The sequence below is a fragment of the Ochlerotatus camptorhynchus genome, unplaced genomic scaffold (assembly GCF_037179485.1).
Source record: "Ochlerotatus camptorhynchus isolate MF236.1 unplaced genomic scaffold, CSIRO-AGI_Acam_v1.1 ptg000365l, whole genome shotgun sequence".
Classification (NCBI taxonomy): domain Eukaryota; kingdom Metazoa; phylum Arthropoda; class Insecta; order Diptera; family Culicidae; genus Ochlerotatus; species Ochlerotatus camptorhynchus.
This window is the reverse complement of record NW_027040853.1, coordinates 1,626,222-1,648,781: the sequence shown is the minus strand read 5'-3', so window position 1 is coordinate 1,648,781 and position 22,560 is coordinate 1,626,222. Positions and strand designations below refer to the sequence as shown.

Below are 22,560 nucleotides of genomic sequence, written 5' to 3'. Positions count from 1 at the left end.
TGGAAAAACATCTTGAAAAACGAAGATAGTTAGAAATAAATGTAAAAATAGCATAAAAAATAATTTTCTTTAGGCTAATTGTGAAAAAGCTATTTTGCATTCATGAAATCGCTTACAAATAGAAAACGTTTTAATTTGACTTTAATGAAGATAATTTGCAGACTAAATTGTTTTTATCTAAGGTCGTTCTGCTTGATCCTATTCCGTTTAGTTTTATGACGGCATTAATGATGCTTGGAAAAGGTTAAACGTCAAAATTTGTTTATATTTCGATTGTTTTGTTGCGCGATCATTGCACCGAGCTTCTACTACTGCTTTGGATCAACAAGTTGCGTGGCATCCTCGATAAGAACGACTATCATCCATTGGAAGCAGTTAATCAGGAAGTGTCTGCATAACTTGGAACAGATGGAAGCTCAATCGTTCCCAATAAGTTTCCCTTCTCCAGGATGATACGAGAAAGTTAATGCGCGCTTGCTTGGATTTTTTGGAACAGTTGACCCTTTCGCCGAATGAAACCGCTACTATGGTTCGGAAGGCAGTCAGTTTCCAGCTGACTGACAGCTTCTGAAGCTAGCTCTCGGCAGTTTTCCGCAGTCCCAGTTTCGAAACGCGATTTATGGAGAAGGTTGGTCTGTGTTTATTCAGATCGTGATGCAAACGGCATTGACAATATTTTGGGTATTTCCATCAATTTTAGGCGTCTAATTTGACGGCTTCCAGTGCTTCGTGAACCACATTCACTCACTCTTCTCAGTCGGCTGTTCTGTCATTGTTTGACTGGTTCAGGCGGAGCTACTGGTCCTTCCAGGAAGTTCTGGAATTGGATTCCTTTCTCTTTAATAAAGTAATAAAAAAAATTGGATTCCTTTTCCTTTCCGTCGACATGTACAATTAAAAAAAAAACAGAAAAAGTTATATAAAATTATGTAAATCATACGGTTTTTTAAAAAGCCTGGAAACGCCAATCCGGACAAGTCCAGATGTCGATCAGTCCAATATAACAATTCTCGATAACTTTTTCAAAGGGACATATCAGCTTTTGTAAACAATGCATTTGATCGTCGATTTGGCGTAACTGGTAGCTCGCCCACGCATGCTAACACTATCATCAGATAGGGGAAATTTTTCCTCTACCTGTTAGTTGTGTTAGTAAGCGTGTGCGAGCTACCAGTTACGTCAAATCGACGATCAAATGCATTGTTTACAAAAGCTGATACGTCCCTTTGAAAAAGTAATCGAGAATTGTTCCCGTTTCCAAATCACTGCTATTTATTTACTTTCAAGTGTTTTTTTCGATTATCAATTAATTTGAATAATATCTTAATTTGCAAAATGACCATGTTCAATGCGTTAAAACATCCCTTCTATATCAAGTTGTAGCGAGTTGGCCGTGTTCTTCAACAGCCTGATCCCCTTTAACAATCTGGGTTGGAGGGAGAAATTTCGCACAGCTGTTCGCTTCGAGCTTATTGAAATTCTTAGCTTCGTTACAGTGTTAATTAGATTCCTTCGAAAGCGAGTATAGTAAATACTCCTCCCAATCCGGGCGCATTCACTCGACCCGAATTTCGCTCAAGCTGATTACGCTTTGAATGGGGACTTTGATTCGACCCAAAAAAGAACATTATTCAGCCTCATCATGAAGCAAATTCATCGAAAGCCGATCGTTTTCTGAAAGCCTTTTCGGAGGAATACCGAACCTTTGCAGAAAAGGCTGGCAGCAAACAACAACATGAGTAATCAATTTAGAACGAGGAAGATGCTCCGGCGGAATTTCATGCGCGCCGCATTGAGTTTCTCCTCTTGAAAATGTTTCTCTCCAATCCACCCGGTTTTCCGGGTCGGTCTGATTTGGCTCACTTGTGTGCATTAGTTTGCGATATGCCGGGTCTAAATTGAATCAAAGTCGGCATATTTTCCTCACGTCGTCGTTGTCAGCCCTTGGATCGGACTTGTTTCATTTCCACCAGCTGCTGCTTATGCCTGGATGTTGATTTTGACCATCCGGCCCAAAATTGGCCTTCAAATGTGTGTGCCATGGAAAGTCCATGAAAAAATGTGCTTCTCGGTCGAAGAAATTTTCTCATCCAAGTCCCGTTCACATTCCTCTCGCCCCATCAAGAATTTGTGACAAAATTGTTTGCCACACACAGCATTAGGGAAAAGGCCAACCAGCAGAACGGAGATTTTGGGCACAAAAAATCATATTCAAAGCAATTTCATGACCGGAATAATAATTGCCCTCTTCATCGTCTCGTTTGGGACAGAGAGAATTCAGCTTGGTATGCGGTGGGTTGGTCATGGATTCTTTGGGTGGCCAGTCTTCCTTAGTTTTAATGTTTGTGTTGTGCAAATGTGGATGGCTACATACACATGTCTGCAACAGCAGCATCAACTTCTACACCCCCGTCTGTCGATTCCCAAGAGGGCACGACACTCGACGACGAGCGACTTGAGGCGGCATTATGCAGCGCGTGACATCAGCTGGCGGGCTTACCTCTAAACTGACTCTGAGTGTGGGTGGTGCAAATGTGCAGAAGACTTTGAGTAATTAAATTTCCTTGATGAACATTTTCTTCGTAATTAAATTTTAAGAGCATGCAAAGTTGGAATTTCATTTGCATAGTTTTTATTTTCAATTTGCTGCAACAAACTCGGGTCCTGACGGGGGAAACTTTCCACGCTGCTGCACAGTCCTACACGCTTTTGATTGCAATCTGGCTTGTTTTTCTTGAACAGGTGTTTTGCGAGGGAAAACTACGTCATTTCCGTTGTGAAAGTAGTTGAGTGGGTTCTATTGTTTTCATATTGCGACGTAATTTTGTGGCCTTTTAGGCGGAAGTGAAAGCAATGGAATTATGCACTTCGCGGGGAAGGCAAATTATCGAATGGAAAACAGAAATACAGTATCCGTTCAATTTTAATACGGTTTGCGGATCAATTTTAGCATCGCGCCAAAATCGAACGGCGAAATCAAGACACGACCACACGGTTAACATAGACTGTGTCATTCAGTTAAGTGAACTTATCGTGCATTTCTCTTGATATTGTTCCAAAATACAGTAGAAGTAACTTATTATTTCAGTCCCATTCACATTCACATTTACATTCTAGACACACTGGCGGTGTTGCTATTTATGTCAAACAATCAGTTCAATTCAACCTTCGTACCAACGAAGTTATTGATGGCAACTGGTTCTTGGGCATTACAGTTGAACGTGACATTAAGATGGATAATTATGGTGTTTTGTATCATTCTCCCAGTTCTAGTTACCAGCGTGTTGTTGAAGTTTTTGAGAAATGGCTCTAGACATTCCTTGATTCTAGGAAATTAAATATATTGGCTGGTGATTTCAATATGGCGTGATAACTATAATTCGAATCATTTGAAGCGATCAGCTGATTTTTTCAATCTTTCAAATTGGTCGAACCTCTTAACGGAATCCCTTTATGAAGAGCCTGAGTGTGTTGGTTTATTTCCTTTTAATTCCGTTATAATTGCTTATCATTTGACAGATACGCGTATTTCGTCTACTACTTGCAGACTTTATCACTGCCAAGTGCTCAACACCACCAGTGGTACTTGGCACCGATGAAGTCTGCAAGTTGTAGATGCAATACGCGTATCTGTCAAAAGATAAGCAATTATAACGGAATTAAAAGGAAATAAACCAACACACATAAGCTCTTCGTGATTTTTTTTTTCAATTTAAAACAAACGGTAGATGAATATACGCGTATTTAAAGGCACAGTAGAATTTTAATTGACCACGTTTATTCCAATTTTGAGTCCATTTGTTCAGTTACGGATACTGATTTGAAAATAACCGATCGTGAGAAGTAGGTTTTTTGATCAATAAAAAATTATGTTTGTTAGCCGAGATCTCGGCAAAATTCCCGTTAGTTAACTGAATCTCGGCAAATTTTTCACTGAAATCCAGCAAAATAGATTGCCAAGCTGCTCGGTGGTGCCAGTACCATTTTTGCATTGTGGCAAGTCCAATCAGGGAAGTCGAGACATTTTCCAACCCGAAAAATTCCTAGACTGGACCGGGAATCAAACCCAGCCACCTCAAGCATGGTCTTGCTTTGTAGCTGTGTCTTTACCGACTGAGCTAAGGGAGGTCCCATGCTTTCATGTCATTGACCACACTTTAAATATTTTCCGATTTTGTCAATAAACAATACCAAAATCATTCATGTTTAATGTTTATTACGTTCCTATTCAAATTGTACGAATCTCAAAGAGCGCCTGCAGTTTCCTCTTCGTCGATATCACTGTTCTCGCCGTTTTCATCTGTGATGGTCAAAAGTTGCAGAGCATCCCCGGAGCACACCTCACTTTTGTTTTTCGGTAGTTCCCTCATGTTGCAAATTTAACGGTTCGGAGGATTCCAGAAGACGGTGAAGAAGATCTGTATTCGTGGCTTCTCTGGAAAACTTTCTTGTGTGGTGGGTTCTGTATTGCTTGTATTGCTGCTTATTGACAAAATAGAAAAAATATTTAAAGTACATAAGCGATTCAGTCAAGGGTCGTTTGGGGGTAGTCTGGTTTTGATCCCGACTCATTTTGTTTGTCACTAGAAATAACCCAGGTTGCTTGGTTATCCATTTGTATGCCTCTTCTGATACCTACTCGATGACAGTCCCGTGGTTTCATAAAATCGCCATTTCAAATTCTGAAAAGTGACAAGTTTCAGTGCAAGTATTTCGGTTAAAGGTCACGTGGGGGTGGTCTGGTTTCTTCACCATTTTATTGCATTTTCTTGTACTTTAAATTGTTCAAATAATGGCCTGCTCGTTTTTGCCCGTTTAGAAGTTATTGGTATTGGAAGTTGGGTATTTTTAAACCAAAAAATGTAATTAACTTTTCAAATATTAATGATAGCAATTTTCAGTCTTGTGAAAAGATATGTAATTTGATATTTCTAAGATCTTTGTACGACATACCAAACATGTAGAAATATTGTAGAAAAAGTTATAGATACAAAACTGACTCCACAAAAAAAAAAACCTTTATATCTCAGCAGAAATAAGAGCTAGACAGTTATTGTCTTCAGCAAAGTTGTTTACAGTAATGTTTTCTACAGCTTGGCCAAGCACAATTATTATGCATCTCATCATATTAAAAAATCAATTTTGCATATCATTTTTAGGTTGATTAATCTTTAATTTTCTTTTACCATAAAAAGGAGTGTTGTAGCCCGACAAACTTCTCAGAAGACATCTAGTACCTTTAATCAACCATTTCAGCGTAAATAAAAAAGCGCGTGTTTTGATACCCTTGGCACCACGATGCGTCGGAGTCGGTTTTGAATGGTTACAACAACAACGCGATCGTGATGTGATATGAGGGGCTTGGTGGCCTTAGAGCGACCATTTTTGCTTACTGAATAGAACATCATTAGTTTAATCTCAAGTCTCTCCACATTCAAGATTCGTTAATTGCTTTATTTGTTAATGTGAATACAAAGGAGCTCGTTTGCCTAGTGGCAAACGTTTTTGCTTACTGAGAAGAATATCGTGGGTTCCATACCAAGCTCCTTCGCGTTATATGTTCGTTAGGACATCAATTCAGCTTATCGTTTACCAAAACTAACCCTGCTGCAAAAAAGGAATGTGTTATGATGCGTTTTTGTTAGGAGGACCATATTGCACCTATCTACCCTACCACTGTCCGTGGCAACCGTACCATTCATCGCACTCATCTAACAGTCACCCGCGTCCAGCGCAAGTGAAGCCGACGTGCAGAAGTAGCAGTGATCATCCGATCACACCCGTAGCCCGATTTCCCACAGCAGAGATCCACGTGCCGGCTGGCCCTCACACACACACCCCCAGAAATTGTAAGTAGGTTTTGATCAATAAAAGTTAATTAGTGAAAGAGTAGGTGACCTTTCTGATCAGTGTCCCCTATTTGTCCGGAGCTGGCCATGAGAGCTCCGTCTCTGGTCCCCGTGGAAAAAACCAATAACCCCTCATTTTATCTGTCAAACTTTCATAGCGAATCAAAACAAACATAGCGCGGTACTAGAATTTCGACTATAATGGGGTACGTTAATCGTTTGCTTGGGACCAATAGGCTAGTCAAGTAGTGAGCCAATTTAAAATCGTTAGTTTCGTATTGATTGTTGGTATTAGAGTGAGAGAGCACTCAGTGTCTAACAGCTTTATCTCGAGTAATACTTTTGACAGAAATAATTGTAGTAACGTTGCACTTCTTGAATCCAGTAGCGCAATCGACGTACTAGAAGTACAACGGTACTACCATAGAGGTAACTCTAAGACCAGAAGGTCCCGAAGAAACGTGCTCAACTTTTTGGCTCAGGTCTGGTACTATTTTCGGTCCCAAGCTAGTCGGTGCACCCCTCGAAACATAGTAAAATCCACGAACCCCTCAATTTATGTGTCTAACATTCATGGCAAATCAAAACAAACATAGTGTATTACTAGAATTTTAACTAGAATAGGGTACGTTAATCGATTTGCTTGGGACCAATAGGCTAGTCAAGCAGTGAACCAATTTAAAATCGTTAGTTTCCACCTGTTGGTACTACAGTCATGTCTGTCAAAGGCTTAACAGTCATGAAAACAACATGCTGTCTAAAAAATGTTGTACAGTCTCTAATTTGAAATCAGCGGTTTTGTAAAGAATTTCTTTCGTCATTGTTGCTATTAACGATGATTTTTGCCTAATACTGTACAGTGCTTACCCAATTTTGTCTACCTCCAATTTTGTCAGGTTTTTTACCCAATTTTGTCAGCCTGCAGATTTCACTAAACTTTTCAGTTTTTAAACATGAATTCTCAAACTTTTCGCTCTGAATGGCATATGGGGTAAAATGAACAATTCAAGATTTTAAGCGCTTATTCATTAAAGTATCAATCAATTCAACACACAGGTTTTTCAACCAATGTAACTTTCACATTTCAATGCATCTACATGAATATAATTAGAATGAATCGGTTTAAAATGTCAACTGCTCATTGTACTCCCTGTTTCCCTACTAAGAATTATTATTTTTGAATTGTTATTTGCTGGAAAAATCAGTTTGCAATTGTAATAAAAACACTGCTTCATTGTCAACAACATTTATTCCTAGAAAATAAAAAAAAAGCATTACATATTTCAAAATATGCATTATACATAAAAGTTTTGATTGACTTTAAATTTTTAAGAAATTTCGTCAAAGCAAATTCTCGAATTCGACGGAGATAAATAACATCGTCAACTGAAAGGGACGATGCTTCAGCCCAATCAGCCCTATCAGCTTAAGTTTTGGCCGCCCACGCAACTTGCACGGCAAAGGACTGTCACAATTTTGTTCCCAAAAGCTGATAGGCCCTTTTCATGTGTTGGTTGATAATTGTCCCTAGGTTTCTTTTGCAATACAACTAATACTAATACATACTAACTATTCATATTGCTAGAAGAATCACTCCCCTACCTGATTGTGTTGTTAGTTTTAGAGATTGAGCTTTCATTCGCGAGAAATCATTGTTTATAAAAACAGTTACGCCCAAATCTCAAACCACCATTTGTCATCAGTTTTGACACTTTAACCAAAAATTTTGCAAGCAGCTTATGCCCCCTGGAGCCGTTGATGCCAATCTCTACGAGAAATTGCCTTGACCTAAGAGTAAAGGCTGACTAAAAGTAAATTGGTACGCACAAAAAGACCTGTTTTTTGTGATTCAATAAGTTTAAAAAGTCCATTAATGGGTGCTTTACAGTAATGTTATTGAAACATCAAACTTACAGCATAATATGGTTACCAATCCAAGCGAAAACTCGTATTTGAATCATGAAATATGTTCTACTTGTTCAGTACTCTCTAAATAATCTTCTCTGAAAATGCAAAGCTACACACTTAGAAAAATTGATGTAAATTTAGGTGCTGATACACGAGTGTCAATTTTGACATAAAATTGAGTCATAATTGACGTGAAATTCAGCTCAATAAAACGTACTTTTGAACTTTTCAGTCTCGGAGCACTTATTTTACATGACATGTTTGTTTACTTCTCATCCTTTAGTCAAAGATGGATTCCGTCACGTGTAAGATTAGGTATTTCTAAGTGTGTAGTTAAAAAGTTCAGCAGTTTATGTGTGTGCAATTTCTATTGAATACACCCTTTAGTACATGAACAAATTCAATGTTCGGAAAACAACAGAGATACTCAAAATACCGGACTTAAACTTGCAACTTGGCAATAAATCAAAGGGTTGGTTGGAAATGCTATCTAACATGAAGCTTTTAGTGTGATAATTTATTATCTAGAGAATGATCTTAGAAGAGGGGAGGTGGATAGTTCCGTTAGAGTACGACGGTATGAAAATTGAATAAAAGTTGAAAATGAGCAAAGGGCCATTAATGCGACAGTACAAAGTCAAACGCACACCTTTTGCCTAACCCGTATGATGTACGCGGAGATTTGAAGTATGTCTTCAAATCTACAGACAAAAAGTGTGCGCCCGCCTTTGCTCATTACTGTCTGCGGTTGTGGAATAGTTCTAGCCAAGGTGACTACATATAGGTGTTCTAATGTGTCAAATTCATGATTCAGCCATGTTGGATTTTTGTATGGGACAGCGACCGAGTTTGTTTACAATTTGCTCCCCCCCGCGACCTCCTCGCCTATATAGTGACAAAGCTATATCACCATGTGTATACCCACCATGTTTCTAGCGACGTTTTCATCACTACCACCACGTTGCGAGAGCATTTCCAGTCGATGGTGTGTTATAATGCAATTCTTCTTTACCCAACTATTGTGTTGCTCCTCTCGTCATGACCAACGTGGTCATCTCAGAGAGAAAGCAGTAGGGTGGTTGTTGCGTACTGTACCATCATCAGCATTGTTGACGGCTACTCCCGCCTTGAGTTGTTACATTCAAAGGGTTAAGAGAAACAAATTGTTGAGATCAGTGTTGGAAAAGTTCGCGATATTTCACAAAGTTCACCAAGGGAAAAGTTCGCGAGTCATAGTGATTTTTTGCGAACTTTTCCATCACTGGTTGAGATATTGTTAAAAGTCCAACACTGCTTCTTGACGCCAAACTCGGCCTACGGATTCTTAACTCGGACTAACGCATTGAAACGCCATTGAAACGCCCAATGAATTCACTTCGGCCTATCGGATGAAGATAAAAAATTGATTCGGTCAGAGCGCTTCTTTTGTTTTTGGGAATAATGGGTGCAAACCTTCATATCACGCGTTCTCATTGACTTCGTTCGGTAGCTTATTAACTAAAGTATCGTACCAAACGCGTAATTGACTTGTTAACTCTGAAATCTTGCATTTATTTGAAGTTTTCTGCTCGATAGGCCCAAAATGGGCGATTAGGCCGAAGTAGTTCTCTACCCTATCTGAAAGATTAGCCACAACACTACCGAGTTGAAAAAAAGCCCCAGTCATCCATCTATGACATCCCTGATTCCACACGAGTAGAATTCCTGACCAATCGAATCACCCACATCGATCTAGATTTGCCAATCCACCAAGCATTCAACATACCACAAACCATATCCCATGAAGATCTACATTAATCGGGTGGACCAGCTTCGGGCATCCTCATGATTTATTATGCATCATTTACCCGAACAAACATTCGGATGCTAATAAACACTCTGTTAATTAGCCCCAGTCCTCGTTGCAAGCGTGTGGTTTTGTAGACGAAAAAGCGGAATAAGAGAAGGAGAAGAGCCGAGTCTGGCTGGCAGTGTTGGTCCGAATCTTCCCCAATTGCTGGACTGGACATACCAAACGTACATGTAGGTATATAATCCACGCGGACGCTCTAAAGAGATAACTCTCACTCTGGTCAGAGTTGGCAAGAGTTAATTATAATGTATTTTGCCTTTTCTCTTGTTGGGGGATTTGCTTGTCCGCCTCCTCGGTTTCCCCTCGAAGCGAGAGGATCAAGAAGAGAACCGACTCAAGTGGGGGATTTTGGTTTTCCGTAGGGATGTTTCCGAATAATTATCGAGAAATCATGGTAAAATGATGAGCGCGCTCTAATGGGGCTGAGATGACTATTTGTAGAAACAGTTAGTACTTAATCTGACCGTTATAAAAAAAAGTTCATTTCAAGCTAAGCATGAGGTCCTAAGTAGCATCAACAGATTATTTTCGTCGAATTTATCTTTGTATCCAAATGGTCATTTAAAGACATTCCCAAGTATTTTCAGCGCACAGATCGATAAGAGAAACTTTTATCTAGCATCTAATATTACAAACACAACAAGAAACGGTTATGTACTCAAGTTTTTAACGAAAGACAAGGTTGACGAAGAGAATCGATCAATGTTACTTAGAACCTAATTCAATGTTCAGCTTGATTTTAGGCTGGATGGATGCAACCTTTTATGGAAGATCACAAATGAAAAACATCCGGGACAGAACCTGTTTTAGGCCTTGTTAATTATATGCAAAAAACCACAGCAATTTTTTTGGCAATATAATTTGATTAATAAAAAATATATCATATTTAATGCTGACATAAAATTAACTTTTAAATGATGGAGATGGAAGCGAAAAAATTTCTTCTCGTAAATTTTTTGGATTTTACGTTGTTCCGGATTTGTTTTTACAGTAAAGTGATATTGGTAACGAACGGATACGGTTTTTTTTTATCTAATTTCCGTCCTACTAAGTAAAACCCGCGCTTTACCTCTCTTTTCTGAACGAGTTTAAACAAATAAAAAGGAATATTTCTGTTATAAATGACTTCTTAATTTATTCACCTTTCCATCCATGGATTTGATAAAGAGTCACAAATTGTTGAAATATTGTTTAAAATCTAATACTGCTTCTTGATTCCAAATTCGTTCTACGCGTTTCAATTCCGTCCTAACGATTTTCTTCGTCCTACGGATAAACGTAGGGGGGGATTTGCTAGGAGCGCTCCTTTTGTTTTGAGAACAATGAGCTTAAATATTCATACAATGCGCTCTAACAGGATTTATGTTGTAACGGGTGTTCAATAAAAAATGAGAATGATTTCAGTGCCGTCCAGCATTTTTGTGAAAGCATCGCGACTAAGTTGCGTCGTACGGCTCCAATATTCATTGACGTTTTTTTGAAGAATAAACATTATGTTTTTAATAAAAATTACTGAATTCGTTGGAATTTTTTTTTTACTAGCTATATGACTGAAAAAATTCTCATTTTTTATTGAACACCCGTTAGCTAATGAACTAACGCATCAGAACAAACCTATTATTGATTTGTACACGGTGAAATCATTGATATTATTGATCTTTTCTGATCGATAGAACGGAAATGGGCGATTACGACGAAGTAGCGCTCTACCCTACTGGAATTTCTTGAATCGAGTTCCACAGTGTGCGGATTGTGTCGGACGGCCAAGAGTAGGGTACATTCGGGACATTCCGTGCAAGCTCTACTACAAAGCAGATTACCCAGTGAAGCAAACCGTCTACAATTACGACTTCCTACTACGACTACTAGTAAATACTACAAACATTTCCAACTCATTAAATACGCGTCAATCAAGCAATACAGCTTGATTGAAAATTCCAGTACATTATTAATGATTCCCACATTGAAATGTATTGGAGCGGGGCTTATCGTATACGAAAATAGCTTGCGTGCTTGAAATGGGCTTCTGGAGTTACGATAGAACTGTCACCTTATAACTCCCGGATTTAAGCTACTTGCAATATAATATATAAAAGATGGTTGCAGGAGCAGGGTGGCCAGACCTACCGATTTATCGGTAGTCCTACCGATTTATCGATAGTCCTACCGATTTTCGGGGTGCCTACCGATTCACAGACGAAAGGTTCAAAACTACCGATTTTTCACATTTCCTAACGAGAATCACAGATTTTTAGATTACAAATATAAAAATTGATTTCGACACGTTTAAATCAGAAGAACTTAAGGACATTGTGTATTGTTCTGGAGCACAGAGTAATCCCCCCCCCCCCCCCCGCTCACAAAAGTTTCAAGTATCGGGAAAGCCTTCTTAAGTCGACCTACCGAGAACTACCGATAAAAGTTTTGAGAAGCTATGAAAGCCATCCGCTCAATCAACTCGATCATAATTCTATGGTGGCCATATCGTGGCGGCGATCGCGATGTGACCCTGTGCCAGCGCTGTCTGAATTTCGGAAACTACACCCGTAACTGCCACATTAAACCGCGTTGTGAAAAATGTGTCCAAAATTACATCACCAACGAATGTACGGACGAAGCTGCGGTGGTCAAATGCGTCAACTGTGGAGGAGCGCATCAAGGAAACAACAGGCAGTGCATCAAACGCGAAGAATTCAAGCGGAACCAAAATCAGGCGTCTGCAAACAATAAACCAGGACGAAGGAAGGAGAAGGCACCGGCCTTTAGACCGGAAGATTCTCCGCCACTCCGCCCAACGAAACAGGGTCCAGCTCTCCATACCCCCCCCCCCCTGGATTCCGGAGTCAATAAAAAGCACAAGCCATCAATAAGAGATGAACTAGCCTCAGGCTAAAAATCTCTAAAATAAAGATTAAAAAAAAAAAAAAAAAAACAAGCCATCAATCCTGCACTAGGTCTCGATTCGTCATTGGAGGCGATTTGAATGCTCGTCACGAGACTTGGCGGAACTACCAGCGGAACCCGAACGGTCGTTTGCTGTTTGATCACTCGCAGCATGGGCTGTACACAGTGGAGTTTCCAAATGAACCAACTTTCATCCTTCCTCGCTGGACTTCTTCTTGACAAACATCGGTATATCCAAACCGGTGGCACACAACGGCCTTAGCTCAGACCACCAACCGGTGGTGGGTGAAGACGGCATCAATGTGGCTGCTGCTCCAAGTCGCCAACGTAAGGACTACCACCACGTAAACTGCGTCCAGTTCGGACGTGTGGTGGACAGAAACATCGACGAAAATCCACCGCTTGACACCGTAGATGACATCTACCGGGCGCTGGAAGTCCTTCATCAGGCCATATCCATGACTGACAAGACATGTGTCCGTCAAGTTCCTTTGAGTGGTATGTTTACTACCATTGATTCCCATACCCAAATGATGATTCGCCTGATAAATATTAGTAGACGTCAGTTTTAGAGGACTGGAGATCTGGACAAAAAACGTGAAACGGCCGATCTGAACAGGCAGATTGCTTCCAGAATGGACTCACTCCGAAACGAAAGTTTTGGACGTTTTGTCCAAAATCTGGATGACCGTTCACGTCCATTTTGGAAGGTAGCCAAGGTTCTGAAGTCTCATCCCAAACCTGTTCCACCTCTAAGACTCGAAAATGATGACGCTCGGCTCTTAACACCGAAGGAGAAAGCAAATGCGATTGGTGATCATATTGCTGCATCGCAGTTGCTTGACTCCAATATCCAAAGTCCACTCGAAAATCAGGCGACGCAATGCGTCCACAATTTAGATGCTTCCCCTTGTGTCGTTCCCCCGGAGAATAAAATCACGGTAGAACAGATTCACTCAGCGCTGAAATATTCTAAGAATATGAAGGCCCCCGGCTTTGACGGCATTTTCAACCTAATTCTAAAGAGACTTAGCACGAAAGCGCACAAGCTTTTGACCGCTATCTTCAACAGATGCTTGGAACTGCACTATTTTCCAAGCATCTGGAAGATGGCGAAAATTATACCAATTCACAAACCGGGTAAAGATCTAACATTGCCGTCAAGCAACGGACCGATCAGCCGCCTTTCAGCGCTGAGCAAATTGTTCGAGAAACTCATCCTCAACCGTTTGCTCAAGACTGTCGAGGAAAGCAATATTCTTCTACCGGAACAGTTTGGTTTCAGGAAGGGGCATTCCACAACGCACCATCTAGTACGGGTGACGAACAACATCCAAAGTAACAAGGCTGTATCCAAGTCCACAGCCATGGCCTTGTTAGATGTCGAAAAGGCGTTTGACAATGTATGGCACGACGGACTTATACTCAATCTTTGCAACTTCAACTTTCCTTTACATCTGATAAAAATCACCCGTAATAACCTTCAGCAAAGGTCATTGAAGGTATCGTTAAATGGTTGTCTTTCCGACACGTTCTCCATCCCAGCAGGCGTCCCACATGGTAGTCTGTTGCGCCCCTTGCTTTACAGCTTATACACTTCCGATATACCCGATATCGGTAACGGGTGCGTGTTCTTCCTGTTCGCAGATGATACTGCAATTTCCGTCAAAGGCAGATTGCATCGCGAAATCACCAACAAACTTCAACGATGCCTTGACACCTTTGCTGACTACGCGAAAACGTGGAAAATCAAAATCAATGCCGCCAAAACCCAGGCAATTATGTTCCTGCACAGACGATCCCCCAATCTAATATCAGCTCCTTTCTGCACAGTAGTCATGGACGGTTCAAGGCAATTGTTTAAAAATGACTAGAGAAAATTAAGCATCGAGAATGCGCTCCCGGATGTATTGATTTGGTGAGTACGTTCCAGTTGAAGATTGTTCTCTCTAAATATCCCTTTTTTGAATACGTTTCATCAATCAAACATTATTATATGTTGGGTTTGGGGGGGGGGCAGCCTAAGGGTTTCAATGGATTTGTAGACTGGACAAGTGTTCGTGGATTTGCCAGTCCCTTGTCACGTGTTGATAGACGTACATCTTGTCGTTTGTCTTCCAAAGGTCTTCAATGAAGTTGATTCACCCAGCTGCAACAAACCATCAGGCAGAACTTTACAACCAGTGAAGTATCTGCAGTCATATGTAATCCTTGCACTGATGGTGGGTTCTATTCACATCACATGTTCCCCTATAAAAAAGTGAATTTGTGTCGCATATATTATAATCTCATCTGATTCTGGATTTTACAGTCAGCTTCACAGGTGTCAACCTCCTGCCCAGGAATAAGGAAAACTTCGTTAAAGTCTCTTATTGTGTTTCCCTTCCGACTGGGGGACTTGTAGACTTCGGGGCAAACTTTCTTTGACGGTGGTGGATTATTCCCTTCGTTCGCCTCCGTATCCGAAACTGGCTACATCTGTTCCAATTCTGCTTCAGCCTCCAAGCGAGTCTTGAACTCTCTTTTTTTCACTCAATTGATACGTTCCCACATTGGGTTTGGCATGGAGAGCTCGTCTTGAGAGAGTTTCGCTACCGCGTTTTTTTTCCGGCCAGTGTAGGATTCCAGCTTCTTTCCAACCAGAAAGAATTACGGTTAGGCATGTTTCGCATCTTTCAATTGTTTGTACCACTTTAAATGGCATTTTTTCCGCACTTGAACTTGGACGACACTAGCTGACTCCCTTCCGAAACATTTTGAACTGTCACTTTTCTCCAGGCAACTTTGTCATCATAAAACTGAACGGTACCAAGTCAAGTCAAAATGGATAATAAATAAACAATAAGGTATTCAAATTTACTTTATAAATGCTATAATAAACCATTGTGCAGCGATGATCGAGACGTTTCCGTCGGATAAGATTATTTTGCGGCCGAGTGTCTAGGAAGCTATGGAAACCGAAATGGCTCTTGATTTTGTTTTATGCCCTTATAGTATAAACCACCATCGCACTTTGTGAGTTGCCCCAATAGAACCCTTGCTTTTGGTTTGAATCAGTACAAATTCGTTCTATTATATAAAAAAAAAAAGAAGTATACATATTCATTTTCTTCCGAACTAAATAAACCACCATCACACTTTGTGAGTGGCCCCAACAGTATCCTTGCCGTTGGTCTAAATTGGGTCAAATCGGTTCTAATAATTATTTTATATTCAATCAAGTAAACCACCATCACACTTTGTGAGTGGCCCCAACAGCATCCTTGCTGTTGGTTTAAATCGGTTCAAACCGCTTATAATTAATTATTTTGGTCATTGATAAAATAAAATAAACCATCATCACACTTTGTGAGGGGCCCCAACAGTATCCTTATTGTTGGTTTAAATCGGTATACACACATCTAATAATGATCTACATCTCTAGACAGCCGGCTGTTTAGAGCATAAATCGAAAACACTTATAAATAACTACACAAAACAAAAGATCGCATCACTTATCAAGGTGAATCCTGATCCAACGAACCTAACCCACTAACAAAACCTCCTTCCTGTGACTTTTGTGGGATGCAGAGGTAAACACGGTCCCAAAACAACAAAAGTCACACACTAACATTCCTTCCCTCTCCCACCTGATTGCAAGGACGTGGCCGGTGACGTTATTGATCTTTAAAGGTAGGAGTCACTGGAACATGTACACTGAGAATGGCAGGTTACTACCAAGCCCCATTCAGTTGATTCTTTGTACAATTTCACTGGTTCAGATCAATCACGGAGTGCAACTATCGATACGTGCAGTCAGACTAAGCTAAGCTAAGTAGTCATGGACGGTTCAAGGGTCGAGTGGTCTACAGAAGTAACTTATCTCGGGATGTTGTTTGATGAAAAGCTCGGAATAGGAAAGACGGTAGTTAAGTGTTCAAGTTTAGTTAGGTGTCTGTATCCGCTCATTTGTCGCAGATCTCGTCTCTCTATGGTGAACAAACTGGCCGTCTACAAACAAATCATTGCGCCGGTGTGGGAATCAAGTGCACAGACTCACATGAACAAAGTCCAGGTGGCACAAAACAGAGTGCTGACAGGATGATCCTCGATCGCCCCTTTGACACAAGGATAACAGAGCTTCACCAGGAAGCAGATATCCCAAGAATAGATTTTAAAATTACCGACATCAAGACCAGATTTGTGCAGAAATGCAACAATTCAGGACATGCTTTGTACCAGTTGTACCAGTTATGGCCATACGTTCCTATTATGGTGTGTTCCAGTTATGGCCTATGAAATTCCACCATAATAGGAACGTATAGCCATAACTGGTACATCTACCCTAGTAGGTTAAGTGTAAATAGTAGTTGTAGGCTGTAAATAGTAGTTTTTAGTAGTATGTTTTCAAATTCAACCCTAACCAATTCCACTAAGGTGGTAACCCTAAATAGACCTGATAGGTCTAGGAAATTTAATTAATAATTTTATATTAATCAAACAACTAAAGATGAAAAGATACCTCTGTATCACTTGTAACAACAAACATGTAATCCCACTACAAACAAAAGAAATAAAGATCAATTTAAGTTAAAAACAAAAAACTATTCATAATGCCACTGCAAGTAATATTGTAAATACACACACATAAAATTAACCTTTAACGTTAATGAACTAGACTTGTTCGATGAAATACTATCAAGATCACTATCACCGAAAATTAGACGAGACAAATTGAATTACATGACTACCAAGATCAATTTCAACGATATCTAACTCATACTTAACCACGGCATACATAACAAGGCAGGCTACTACCGACAGTAAACATCTGGTTCGGATGTAAACAAATGACGTCATTGCTATCTTTCAACAGCGCGAACCGTAGCAACGCGAATTGTGTAGTGCGACACGGTGTACACTATAGATTTTATGCCGTGCAGTGCGAGTTTAATTTGTTGAAAATGGTGAAGTGTGCTGTAATTAACTGCAGTAATTACGAAGGGAATAAACTGTGTTCGATACAATTAAAGTATTTTTGGTTTCCGCGTGAGGAAAGTTTGAAAGTTTTGTGGTTGGAAGCCTGCGGTAGAAATTTAAATACGCAACAACATTTGAAAATCTGCTCGGAACATTTCTCCGAGCAAGATTACAGGCTGAAAGATATTTTGTTGAATACGGAGTGGTCGAAACGAAGGCTGAAACCAGGAGCGGTTCCTAGCCTGAAATTGCCAGCGCAGGATGAAGGTGTTGCTTCTTCAACATTGCCAGAGAATTCCGGAAGAAGGTTAAATTCAACTGTTTTCAAAAATATATTTACTTCAATAATATCTTCATAGCAGATCCACTTTGAGCCAAGAAACTTCAGAGGAATACACGAGTACGGCAGGAGAGTATTCTTCTCATAGTACCACGGCGTTGATTCGGAAAGATGTTGGTGTTCAATCATCGTGCCCGGTTTTTTCTCATGACGTTGGCGTTCAATATGTTAACTGTACCAGAAATACGGCTGTTCAAACGGGGTAAGCAGTTAATCGAAAGTTCAAAAAAAAAAAGGGAATGTAATATGATACATTACTTTTAGGAAAAAACTGGAAAGTTCATTGCGCAGAGAGAATTTGGAATTGAAGAAGAAGCTCAATGGAGAGAAGCGAAAGAATAAAACATACGCCTCCCTGCTGCAGAAGTCGAAAGCATTGAATTGCAATGTTTCGAAGATATTTTCAAAGGGACAGCTGCGAAAATTGCGGGATCCTAATCAGCGAAGAATTCAGTGGACACCTGATGATATTTCTCGTGCGATATCATTACATGCTGCTGGTGCAAAAGCATACCGATTGCTTTTGTCGCGAGGTTATCCTCTACCTGCAGTTTCGACTCTCAAGAAATGGGCAGGGAAGTTAAAGCTTACGCCAGGTGTTTTGAAACCAGTACTGAACCTTTTGGAAAACAGCGAATATTGCGAAAAAGAACGTGTTTGCGTTTTGTCTTTCGACGAAATGAAAGTCAAATCAGTTTATGAGTACCACCGGAGTTGCGATAAAGTTTTGAAGCCATCGAAGTACGTCCAAGTGGGAATGATCCGGGGAGTGTACAAAAATTGGAAGCAAGTCATCTACTACAATTTTGATACTGCAATGAATGCAACTATAATAACGGATATAATCAAAACGCTCAAAAACATTAAATTTCATGTTGTTGCTGTTGTTTGTGACATGGGACCGACCAACATGGGTCTTTGGCGAGAGCTTGGCATCAGTTGCGACAAGCCCTTTTTTACCGTAGACGACCTGAAGGTTTTCACTTTTGCAGACCCTCCACATCTCATGAAACTCATTCGTAATCATTTTCTCGATACTGGTTACGTGTTGGACAAAGGAGAAAAGAAACACTGGATCACCTCCAAGCCAGTTGTGGATTTGTTGAACATTCAGCCAAATGAACTGAAGATATGTCATAAAATCACGTTAACCCATCTGGATGTCAAAGATGCTGCCCGTCAAAAAGTAAAATACGCGGTACAGCTACTATCACACTCCGTCTCACAGGGAATCAGGAGAGCTGTGAGTTTAGGCATGATAACATCTCAAGATGCTTTGATTACCAGCGATTTCATAAAAATAATGAATGATTGGTTTGATTTGTTCAATGCATCATCGGCAACGAGGGGTTTGAGAGAAAGGCTTAAAGCATTCGACCACACAAACCATGTTCATCAAACAATCATAAGCGATTCCAATGAACTGATTTCGAATCTACGAGTACCAAATAAGCGTGCTCTCCTACCATGCCAGAAAGGTATTCTCGTGAATAACGCAGCGCTGGTCGGTTTGTCAGAATGGCTCCGAAACACTTACGGTAATCCGTACATCTTAACAAGACGACTGCAACAAGATGACCTCGAGCGTTTCTTTGGAACCATACGCTCCAAAGGAGGATTACATGACCACCCAACTGCCTTGGAATTCACTTACAGGTTGAGAAACAGCATTCTAGGTAAAATTCCTTTATAGTTTTCGTAGTGATACATTATCTCACATAAAATATCACTCTTAGTAAGTCCTTAGTAAGACTGTTAAGATAGGTGTACACAATTAACTGTTAAAAAATCTAACAAATCTTAATTTTCATTAGGTCGATCCGATGCGACTCAACAAGTCAACAGCAGTAACGTAGAGGAATCTAATGAAGAGTACGATGAACAGCAGTTTACTGGTTGCATGCTGCGAAACATTGCTCGTGATGAAGTAAATGAGACTGGAGGCGAAGGATCGTTGGACTGCGACGACCAACTCAATGCTGACTTGGAACAGGAAGATGCATTAAACTACTCAGAGTTTGAAGAGGACGCGCTTGAATATATTGCGGGATATATCATCAAAAAGCTTAAACTTAAGATTTCCCCACCGGACGAATCCGTTTTTACTTGGGTGGATCAAGTTTCCGAAGGTGGCTTGACAAAACCGGATCGTGCTTTTGCTATCAAGATAATGGCATTGAATAACGTATTTAAACGAGTTCATGGCGAAACATTTGATGAAGAGAAAAAAACCATTGAAACGTGTATGAACACATCTAAGGATGTAGATTTAGCAGAAAATGCTAAAAGACTGTTTTTCCGAACACGCTTGTATATCCGTATCAGATATCTAAACCGTAACATTGCAAACGCTTCGAAAGCAAAGAAAAGGAAAATGAAGAAGATCGTTGCGTAGACTACTCTTTTTTCCACTGTTTTTTTTTTCTGAAATATACCTTCTGTTTGTACTTTATTCGTTTATTTTTAAAAGAGCTTTAATGTGATCTTACATTGATTTTCACTTTATATCACTACGGGATTTCTGTCCTTAGGACAATTTCTAATGCGTTCACTCATCCGCTTGTCTTATGATCTTATTTTCAAATTCTGATGTGATTTGATGTGCCGCATGATGGGTTTCAGTTAAAGTCAGATTACGTTCACCCCCCCGAGTGGGATGTGTCCGAATGTGGCCGGTGTGGTCCTGGACACTCAATAAGGTCACCAATGACCTTACCTGTGAATTCTGATGTGATTTGAGGTGTCGCACGATGAGTGTTAAATCAAGTCATATTCTGGCCACTTCCCCGAAGGTACCCGAAACATGACCAGGTGTGGCCAATGTGGTCCTGGAAACTAAATGACGCTGCCAATGACTTTGTTTTTGAATTCTCATGTGATATGATGTGTCACATGATAGGTTTTAATTCGAGTCATATTCTGGGCACTTCCCCGGTGGATCTCGGATTATCTCCGGGTATAGCCACTTCCCTGGTGGAATCCGGGGTATGTCTGGGTTTGGCCAATGAATTTGAATGACTTTCATCAGATCAAATCAAATATTAAAGCCAGAGAAGGCATCCTCGTGTTGCTCTCTAGAAAGAAAATCGTTAGCTCAGAATGCTTCTCGTTATTTAATTTCTAACATCACGCATCATAAACACCAGCCGTACAGTATTTTAACTAAATGAAGAAAACACAAGCCACTATATTATCCACAATAAAAGCAATAAAATAAAGCAAATTGCATTGAAAACACTAACTTCGCTCATAGACTGCTTTCTCTCGCGCTTGTTTACGAGATGGATAGCAATGACGTCATCGCGCAAATGTCATTTTCCGGAATATCTCACCTCCTATAGTGTACACCGTGTACTTAACCACACTTTTTCATATAACTGATGTTTGTTATCTCGATATATATTTTAAATAATTAAGATAACTTTTTTTTTATTTACACCACTCAGACCGTGGCCAGTTCTTGCAAGGAAGCCGATCATCAGAAGTCCGTTACTCTACCGAATGAATCGATTGAGCGAAATCCGAACTAAGTTTCACGCTCCGAACTGGCCACAATGTCTCATCATCGTGGGTGGAAATCTTTTCCTTTCGGAAAAAACTTGTGGTGAAAACTTGCCTACAGAAATGATCCTGTGAAGCACAGTCTTGCCGTAACTAGGCAAGGGCTGGACCAACCCATGGCGCAAAGACAACCCTCGCTAGCGATTGCTGCGATGATGTGATGATGTGATAGATGATGTGCTGCGGTCGCTGTGGATAGGGGGAAACGTGATTCGCGGTGACGCGGTCACCGTTCGTCGCGTTTGAGCAAGCTACAGACCGATCAGCCTCCTTTCAGCGCTGAGCAAATTGTTCGAGAAACTCATCCTCAACCGTTTGCTCAAGACTGTCGAGGAAAGCAATATTCTCCTACCGGAACAGTTTGGTTTCAGGAAGGGGCATTCCACAACGCACCAGCTAGTACGGGTGACGAATAACATCCGGAGTAACAAGGCTGTATCCAAGTCTTTTTTTTTTTTGCCATTTAAATGATCTTTTTTTCTTGTGATTGTGTGGTTTACATGTATGAATTTTTTAAGTGACACAGATGCGTCTTTTCAACTTTAGTACATTTGAGATTTTAATTATTATTTACAGTTCCTAGTCCTATCAGGTCTATTTTAAAGTATGACCAACTTGGTGGGATTGGTTTGATTTGAATTGGAAAAAGGAGACTACTTATAACTACTGTTTACAACTACAACTAACCTACAACTACTATGTACACCTAACCTAATATATACAAATTGCTCATCAAAGCTTGTTCTGATAAATTACATTTTTGTGCAAATTTAGTCTTAATTTCGTTAATTTTGGAATCTATTTTGGCAATGCCTGCCTCTTCATGTAAATTTGTTATTCTAGTGTCGAAAGGACGATCAAGAACCATCCTCAGCATTCTATTCTGAGCTACCTGAATTTTGTTCCTGTGAGTCTGTGCACATGATTCCCACACCGTAGAGGATCGCAGGTGCTATGATTTGTTTGTAGACGGCCAGTTTGTTCACCCTTGAGAGGCGGGATCTGCGGCAAATCAGCGGATACAGACTCCTAACCAAGGCGGAACACTTGACTACGGTTTTCTCCACATGCGAGCGGAATAGGAGCTTTTCGTCAAACAACATCCCGAGATAGGTTACTTCGGCGGACCACTCAACCCTTGTGCCATCCATGATTACAGTACAAGAGGGAGCCGGTTTTAGTTTGGG

General features: G+C 40.3%; 1 non-coding gene across 1 annotated transcript; it reads right to left on the bottom strand.

Annotated features, from left to right (window-relative positions):
- Positions 1-21,249: 21,249 nt before the first annotated feature.
- Positions 21,250-21,459, bottom strand: LOC135709843 (small nucleolar RNA U3). The gene has a single exon (XR_010518376.1). It is a non-coding gene; the product is annotated as a small nucleolar RNA U3 (small nucleolar RNA).
- Between the last annotated feature and the right edge of the window lie 1,101 nt (positions 21,460-22,560).